General features: G+C 54.5%; 3 non-coding genes across 3 annotated transcripts in view; all 3 read left to right on the top strand.

Moving 5' to 3' along the window:
* The first annotated feature begins 3,672 nt into the window (after window positions 1-3,672).
* On the top strand, window positions 3,673-5,565 carry LOC126305325 (small subunit ribosomal RNA). Its single transcript, XR_007553391.1, has one exon. It is a non-coding gene; the product is annotated as a small subunit ribosomal RNA (ribosomal RNA).
* A 361-nt stretch (window positions 5,566-5,926) lies between these two features.
* On the top strand, window positions 5,927-6,081 carry LOC126305283 (5.8S ribosomal RNA). Its single transcript, XR_007553355.1, has one exon. It is a non-coding gene; the product is annotated as a 5.8S ribosomal RNA (ribosomal RNA).
* A 188-nt stretch (window positions 6,082-6,269) lies between these two features.
* LOC126305425 (large subunit ribosomal RNA) overlaps window positions 6,270-7,500 on the top strand; it is a 4,221-nt gene continuing 2,990 nt past the window's right edge. The window contains exon 1 of the ribosomal RNA XR_007553482.1: window positions 6,270-7,500. This exon is cut by the window's right edge and continues 2,990 nt beyond it. This is a non-coding gene — a ribosomal RNA (large subunit ribosomal RNA).

The following is a 7,500-nucleotide window of genomic DNA, read 5'->3' as shown; positions in this document are numbered from 1 at the left end:
CTACCATTGCTCAGATAAACCAACACACATCCTACACAGAGGGGCACCAAATATCACCCCCCGCCCTCGTGTTATACCACATGAAAAATTGCAGAAGTGAGAGACACAGACCCGCCAGCCTCTTGCTACAAGCATCGAACCGACGTGACGTATCTGACGGTGACTCAGGCATCCGCGTACTGCCACCACTATCCACCCCCCCCCCTCTCTCTGCCCCCTTCCCACACAATACCAAATGTAACCAACTTTATCGCTTAACCTAACTGTGGCTGTACCACAATATCGCTTAACCTAACTGTGGCTGTACCACATTATCGCTTAACCTAACTGTGGCTGTACCACATTATCGCTTAACCTAACTGTGGCTGTACCACATTATCGCTTAACCTAACTGTGGCTGTACCACATTATCGCTTAACCTAACTGTGGCTGTACCACATTATCGCTTAACCTAACTGTGGCTGTACCACATTATCGCTTAACCTAACTGTGGCTGTACCACATTATCGCTTAACCTAACTGTGGCTGTACCACATTATCGCTTAACCTAACTGTGGCTGTACCACATTATCGCTTAACCTAACTGTGGCTGTACCACATTATCGCTTAACCTAACTGTGGCTGTACCACATTATCGCTTAACCTAACTGTGGCTGTACCACATTATCGCTTAACCTAACTGTGGCTGTACCACATTATCGCTTAACCTAACTGTGGCTGTACCACATTATCGCTTAACCTAACTGTGGCTGTACCACATTATCGCTTAACCTAACTGTGGCTGTACCACATTATCGCTTAACCTAACTCTGGTTGTACCACATTATCCCTTAACCTAACTCAAGTTGTCCCTTAACCTAACTCAAGTTGTCCCTTAACCTAACTCAAGTTGTCCCTTAACCTAACTCAAGTTGACCCTTAACCTAACTCAAGTTGTCCCTTAACCTAACTCAAGTTGTCCCTTAACCTAACTCAAGTTGTCCCTTAACCTAACTCAAGTTGTCCCTTAACCTAACTCAAGTTGTCCCTTAACCTAACTCAAGTTGTCCCTTAACCTAACTCAAGTTGTCCCTTAACCTAACTCAAGTTGTCCCTTAACCTAACTCAAGTTGTCCCTTAACCTAACTCAAGTTGTCCCTTAACCTAACTCAAGTTGTCCCTTAACCTAACTCAAGTTGTCCCTTAACCTAACTCAAGTTGTCCCTTAACCTAACTCAAGTTGTCCCTTAACCTAACTCAATTTGTCCCTTAACCTAACTCAATTTGTCCCTTAACCTAACTCAATTTGTCCCTTAACCTAACTCAATTTGTCCCTTAACCTAACTCAATTTGTCCCTTAACCTAACTCAATTTGTCCCTTAACCTAACCCACGTTGTCCCTTAACCTAACTCAATTTGTCCCTTAACCTAACTCAATTTGTCCCTTAACCTAACTCAATTTGTCCCTTAACCTAACTCAATTTGTCCCTTAACCTAACCCACGTTGTCCCTTAACCTAACTCAATTTGTCCCTTAACCTAACCCACGTTGTCCCTTAACCTAACCCACGTTGTCCCTTAACCTAACCCACGTTGTCCCTTAACCTAACCCACGTTGTCCCTTAACCTAACCCACGTTGTCCCTTAACCTAACCCACGTTGTCCCTTAACCTAACCCACGTTGTCCCTTAACCTAACCCACGTTGTCCCTTAACCTAACCCACGTTGTCCCTTAACCTAACCCACGTTGTCCCTTAACCTAACCCACGTTGTCCCTTAACCTAACCCACGTTGTCCCTTAACCTAACCCACGTTGTCCCTTAACCTAACCCACGTTGTCCCTTAACCTAACCCACGTTGTCCCTTTGCCTAACATAGTTCACTGCTCGGAATCTCTGGTGTCGTTGTTATCCTCATGTAGATGTCTTGCGAGTGTTGCTTACTTTCCACATATTCCCGCTATCCACTGTCAATTGTACTGCAATAGGACTATATCGCCGCCCCCCCCCCCTCTGTCCCCCTCTTTGTGTCTCTGTCCTCTCAAGCTGGTCGGTCTGGCGTTTGAGTGTTAAATGAGCCTCGCAGCTGTTCAGTTGCATTCAGATGTCGACGCCCTCAGTGTACGTCGTGGTATGGTCTGTGTCCATTGTCCGCTGATGTCGTACGCGTAACCCACACGCTGTACCGATCATCGGTCGTTACGTACAGAGTGAAGTAGTGTGATACGTGTGACCGTACGCTGGCTGTGCCCAACGGTGTCGAATCTCAATTTCCATATGTTGTGCTCGATGCTACTTGTCTCGTCTCCCAATAACAGCTAGGTTGCACTGTGGTACGCCGTAGAGGCGTGTGGGAGGAACGTACGAACGCATTGTATGTCACCCTGGGTCGCTGGGGGTGGTGGTGCGGTGAGTCAGGTCAGGTCAGGTCAGGTCAGGTCAGGTCAGGTCAGCGTGAGCCGTCTGATGTAGTGACGCGTGTATTCCGACTTTGTCGTATTGCCTCACACAAAGTGCTACCCTGGTGGACCGCGTTCCATATCTGGGACATGCCGCAGATGCCGGTTGACAGTGGATCGCGGAAGGGACATCGCATACGTGCGCGGGCCACCTTCCACGTGTTCTCTTCTGCACATGTCGCAGTGTGTATGTGGTCTGATGTAGCGTGTCGTGACACATGACATCCTGGCATGCAAGAATTGTTGAATTCGCAAATGTAGGTGGACATCTACGTTTACTGCCCAAGATACGCAAATGAACTGGAAATCCGTTGTTGAGCGGTTGTTCACGCTGGAGGTGAATCTGTGATGGCGACGATCGGTACAGCTATTAACCGGTTGTTTCAGCGGTACCCGCCACATCCACACACGTGACTAGGTCCATGTGGGTATGAAGCGATACGCGGCGGTGGCTTGGTGGGACTGTTCCCGGCCGGTGAAGGGGGGCCGCCCGGCGTGTTGGCCGCGCGCTGCGTGGGCGCACGCGCAACAGGCGGCTGGTGGGGGGCGCCGAGTGGCAGGAGCGCCAGCCGACGGGCCCGGCAGGCGGTGCAGCTACGCTGCGGCGCACCCTGCACGCGGCGCCTGGCGGCCAAAGTTGGTTCAGCCGAGCCCGGTGCGAAGCGCGGTGGACATCTGCAGTGTGCTGGTCTGATTGAGGACTGTGTGCGTTGAGGATGCGCCGCCGCCTGGCACTCGGCGCCGCGACGCCGTCTGCTGCTCGGTCGCCCCAGCGGTTCTCGCAGGTGGTTTGTATCGCAGTTGTGCGGACGTGTTGGCGCGTGCGCTGTGCTGGGAGAGTTCGCTTCTGCACCCAAGTGGGGCTTTGCCCTTGTGTGGCGCTGGCGTTGGAGCTGCCGGTCACCATAGGTGGCGCGTGTTGTCTCCCGCCGGCAATGCCACGACAGCACGCTCCCGGGCCTCTGTCGGCAGCGGCAAGCTCAGTTGGGAGCAAGGGTGTTCGCACTAAAACCGTCTACTCGCCTAACTCCGGGCGATTGCGCCTCTCTCGAAACCGACCAAGTACCTAGGACGGCGCTGCGCGCCGCCGGGACCTGAGAGGGTTTCGAGGTGTATCGTGCAGGGGAGCTCGGCCTCCTCCTGTTTGCAGAATAATTGAGCGGACGCTTGCGTGTTCGCGCGGGCCCCCGGGACACACTCCCGGGCGGCCGGCTGCTCAGCTCTAGTTGACGCAGCTCCCTGGTTGATCCTGCCAGTAGTCATATGCTTGTCTCAAAGATTAAGCCATGCATGTCTCAGTACAAGCCGCATTAAGGTGAAACCGCGAATGGCTCATTAAATCAGTTATGGTTCCTTAGATCGTACCCACGTTACTTGGATAACTGTGGTAATTCTAGAGCTAATACATGCAAACAGAGTCCCGACCAGAGATGGAAGGGACGCTTTTATTAGATCAAAACCAATCGGATTGGCTTGTCTGGTCCGTTTGCCTTGGTGACTCTGAATAACTTTGGGCTGATCGCACGGTCCTCGTACCGGCGACGCATCTTTCAAATGTCTGCCTTATCAACTGTCGATGGTAGGTTCTGCGCCTACCATGGTTGTAACGGGTAACGGGGAATCAGGGTTCGATTCCGGAGAGGGAGCCTGAGAAACGGCTACCACATCCAAGGAAGGCAGCAGGCGCGCAAATTACCCACTCCCGGCACGGGGAGGTAGTGACGAAAAATAACGATACGGGACTCATCCGAGGCCCCGTAATCGGAATGAGTACACTTTAAATCCTTTAACGAGTATCTATTGGAGGGCAAGTCTGGTGCCAGCAGCCGCGGTAATTCCAGCTCCAATAGCGTATATTAAAGTTGTTGCGGTTAAAAAGCTCGTAGTTGGATTTGTGTCCCACGCTGTTGGTTCACCGCCCGTCGGTGTTTAACTGGCATGTATCGTGGGACGTCCTGCCGGTGGGGCGAGCCGAAGGGGTGCTTTCGCGTCCCGAGGCGGACCCCGTTTAAATCCTACCAGGGTGCTCTTTGTTGAGTGTCTCGGTGGGCCGGCACGTTTACTTTGAACAAATTAGAGTGCTTAAAGCAGGCAAGCCCGCCTGAATACTGTGTGCATGGAATAATGGAATAGGACCTCGGTTCTATTTTGTTGGTTTTCGGAACCCGAGGTAATGATTAATAGGGACAGGCGGGGGCATTCGTATTGCGACGTTAGAGGTGAAATTCTTGGATCGTCGCAAGACGAACAGAAGCGAAAGCATTTGCCAAGTATGTTTTCATTAATCAAGAACGAAAGTTAGAGGTTCGAAGGCGATCAGATACCGCCCTAGTTCTAACCATAAACGATGCCAGCCAGCGATCCGCCGCAGTTCCTCCGATGACTCGGCGGGCAGCCTCCGGGAAACCAAAGCTTTTGGGTTCCGGGGGAAGTATGGTTGCAAAGCTGAAACTTAAAGGAATTGACGGAAGGGCACCACCAGGAGTGGAGCCTGCGGCTTAATTTGACTCAACACGGGAAACCTCACCAGGCCCGGACACCGGAAGGATTGACAGATTGATAGCTCTTTCTTGATTCGGTGGGTGGTGGTGCATGGCCGTTCTTAGTTGGTGGAGCGATTTGTCTGGTTAATTCCGATAACGAACGAGACTCTAGCCTGCTAACTAGTCGCGTGACATCCTTCGTGCTGTCAGCGATTACTTTTCTTCTTAGAGGGACAGGCGGCTTCTAGCCGCACGAGATTGAGCAATAACAGGTCTGTGATGCCCTTAGATGTTCTGGGCCGCACGCGCGCTACACTGAAGGAATCAGCGTGTCTTCCTAGGCCGAAAGGTCGGGGTAACCCGCTGAACCTCCTTCGTGCTAGGGATTGGGGCTTGCAATTGTTCCCCATGAACGAGGAATTCCCAGTAAGCGCGAGTCATAAGCTCGCGTTGATTACGTCCCTGCCCTTTGTACACACCGCCCGTCGCTACTACCGATTGAATGATTTAGTGAGGTCTTCGGACTGGTACGCGGCATCGACTCTGTCGTTGCCGATGCTACCGGAAAGATGACCAAACTTGATCATTTAGAGGAAGTAAAAGTCGTAACAAGGTTTCCGTAGGTGAACCTGCGGAAGGATCATTACCGACTAGACTGCATGTCTTTCGATGTGCGTGTCGTGTCGCGCAACACGCTACCTGTACGGCAGTGGCCGTGCGCCGCGTGCGGAACCACGCGTGCCTCTCAAAACTAGCGGAAGTGTTGTTGTTGTGTGGTACGAGCGCTGAAGCTCTGGAGCGGCTGGCCTGCGGTACCTGGCGCCTGGCGCCGGTTTTGAATGACGTTCGCCCGAGTGCCTGTCCGCTCCGGTGTGGAGCCGTACGACGCCCATCGGCTGTGAGGCCGTTGGACACAAAAAAATAGTGGAACAGGGGCCGTCAGACGCCTCAGTCCCGCAAATGCTACTGTCTTGAAAGAGACAGTGGGAGACTGAAAAGGAAAAGATCACCCAGGACGGTGGATCACTCGGCTCGTGGGTCGATGAAGAACGCAGCAAATTGCGCGTCGACATGTGAACTGCAGGACACATGAACATCGACGTTTCGAACGCACATTGCGGTCCATGGATTCCGTTCCCGGGCCACGTCTGGCTGAGGGTCGGCTACGTATACTGAAGCGCGCGGCGTTTGTCCCGCTTCGGAGACGTGGGAGTGTCGTGGTCGCCTGTGTGGCCGGCCGCGTCTCCTTAAACGTGCGATGCGCGCCCGTCGCCTGGCGGTTCGCATACCGGTACTTTCTCGGTAGCGTGCACAGCCGGCTGGCGGTGTGGCGTGCGACACCTCGTACAACGACCTCAGAGCAGGCGAGACTACCCGCTGAATTTAAGCATATTACTAAGCGGAGGAAAAGAAACTAACAAGGATTCCCCCAGTAGCGGCGAGCGAACAGGGAAGAGTCCAGCACCGAACCCCGCAGGCTGCCGCCTGTCGTGGCATGTGGTGTTTGGGAGGGTCCACTACCCCGACGCCTCGCGCCGAGCCCAAGTCCAACTTGAATGAGGCCACGGCCCGTAGAGGGTGCCAGGCCCGTAGCGGCCGGTGCGAGCGTCGGCGGGACCTCTCCTTCGAGTCGGGTTGCTTGAGAGTGCAGCTCCAAGTGGGTGGTAAACTCCATCTGAGACTAAATATGACCACGAGACCGATAGCGAACAAGTACCGTGAGGGAAAGTTGAAAAGAACTTTGAAGAGAGAGTTCAAAAGTACGTGAAACCGTTCTGGGGTAAACGTGAGAAGTCCGAAAGGTCGAACGGGTGAGATTCACGCCCATCCGGCCACTGGCCCCCGCCCTCGGCAGATGGGGCCGGCCGCCCGCGCGGAGCAATCCGCGGCGGGGTCGTGTCCGGTTGCCTTTCCACTCGCCGCGGGGTGGGGCCGTTCCGGTGTGCGGTGGGCCGCACTTCTCCCCTAGTAGGACGTCGCGACCCGCTGGGTGCCGGCCTACGGCCCGGGTGCGCAGCCTGTCCTTCCGCGGGCCTCGGTTCGCGTCTGTTGGGCAGAGCCCCGGTGTCCTGGCTGGCTGCTCGGCGGTATATCTGGAGGAGTCGATTCGCCCCTTTGGGCGCTCGGGCTCCCGGCAAGCGCGCGCGGTTCTTCCCGGATGACGGACCTACCTGGCCCGGCCCCGGACCCGCGCCGCTGTTGGCTCGGGATGCTCTCGGGCGGAATAATCGCTCCCGTCAGCGGCGCTTCAGCTTTGGACAATTTCACGACCCGTCTTGAAACACGGACCAAGGAGTCTAACATGTGCGCGAGTCATTGGGCTGTACGAAACCTAAAGGCGTAATGAAAGTGAAGGTCTCGCCTTGCGCGGGCCGAGGGAGGATGGGGCTTCCCCGCCCTTCACGGGGCGGCGGCCTCCGCACTCCCGGGGCGTCTCGTCCTCATTGCGAGGTGAGGCGCACCTAGAGCGTACACGTTGGGACCCGAAAGATGGTGAACTATGCCTGGCCAGGACGAAGTCAGGGGAAACCCTGATGGAGGTCCGTAGCGATTCTGACGTGCAAATCGATCGTCGGAGCTG

The sequence above is a fragment of the Schistocerca gregaria genome, unplaced genomic scaffold (genome assembly GCF_023897955.1).
Source record: "Schistocerca gregaria isolate iqSchGreg1 unplaced genomic scaffold, iqSchGreg1.2 ptg000310l, whole genome shotgun sequence".
Lineage (NCBI taxonomy): Eukaryota > Metazoa > Arthropoda > Insecta > Orthoptera > Acrididae > Schistocerca > Schistocerca gregaria.
Note: the sequence above shows the minus strand (reverse complement) of the source record. Positions and strands in the feature narration are given on the sequence as shown.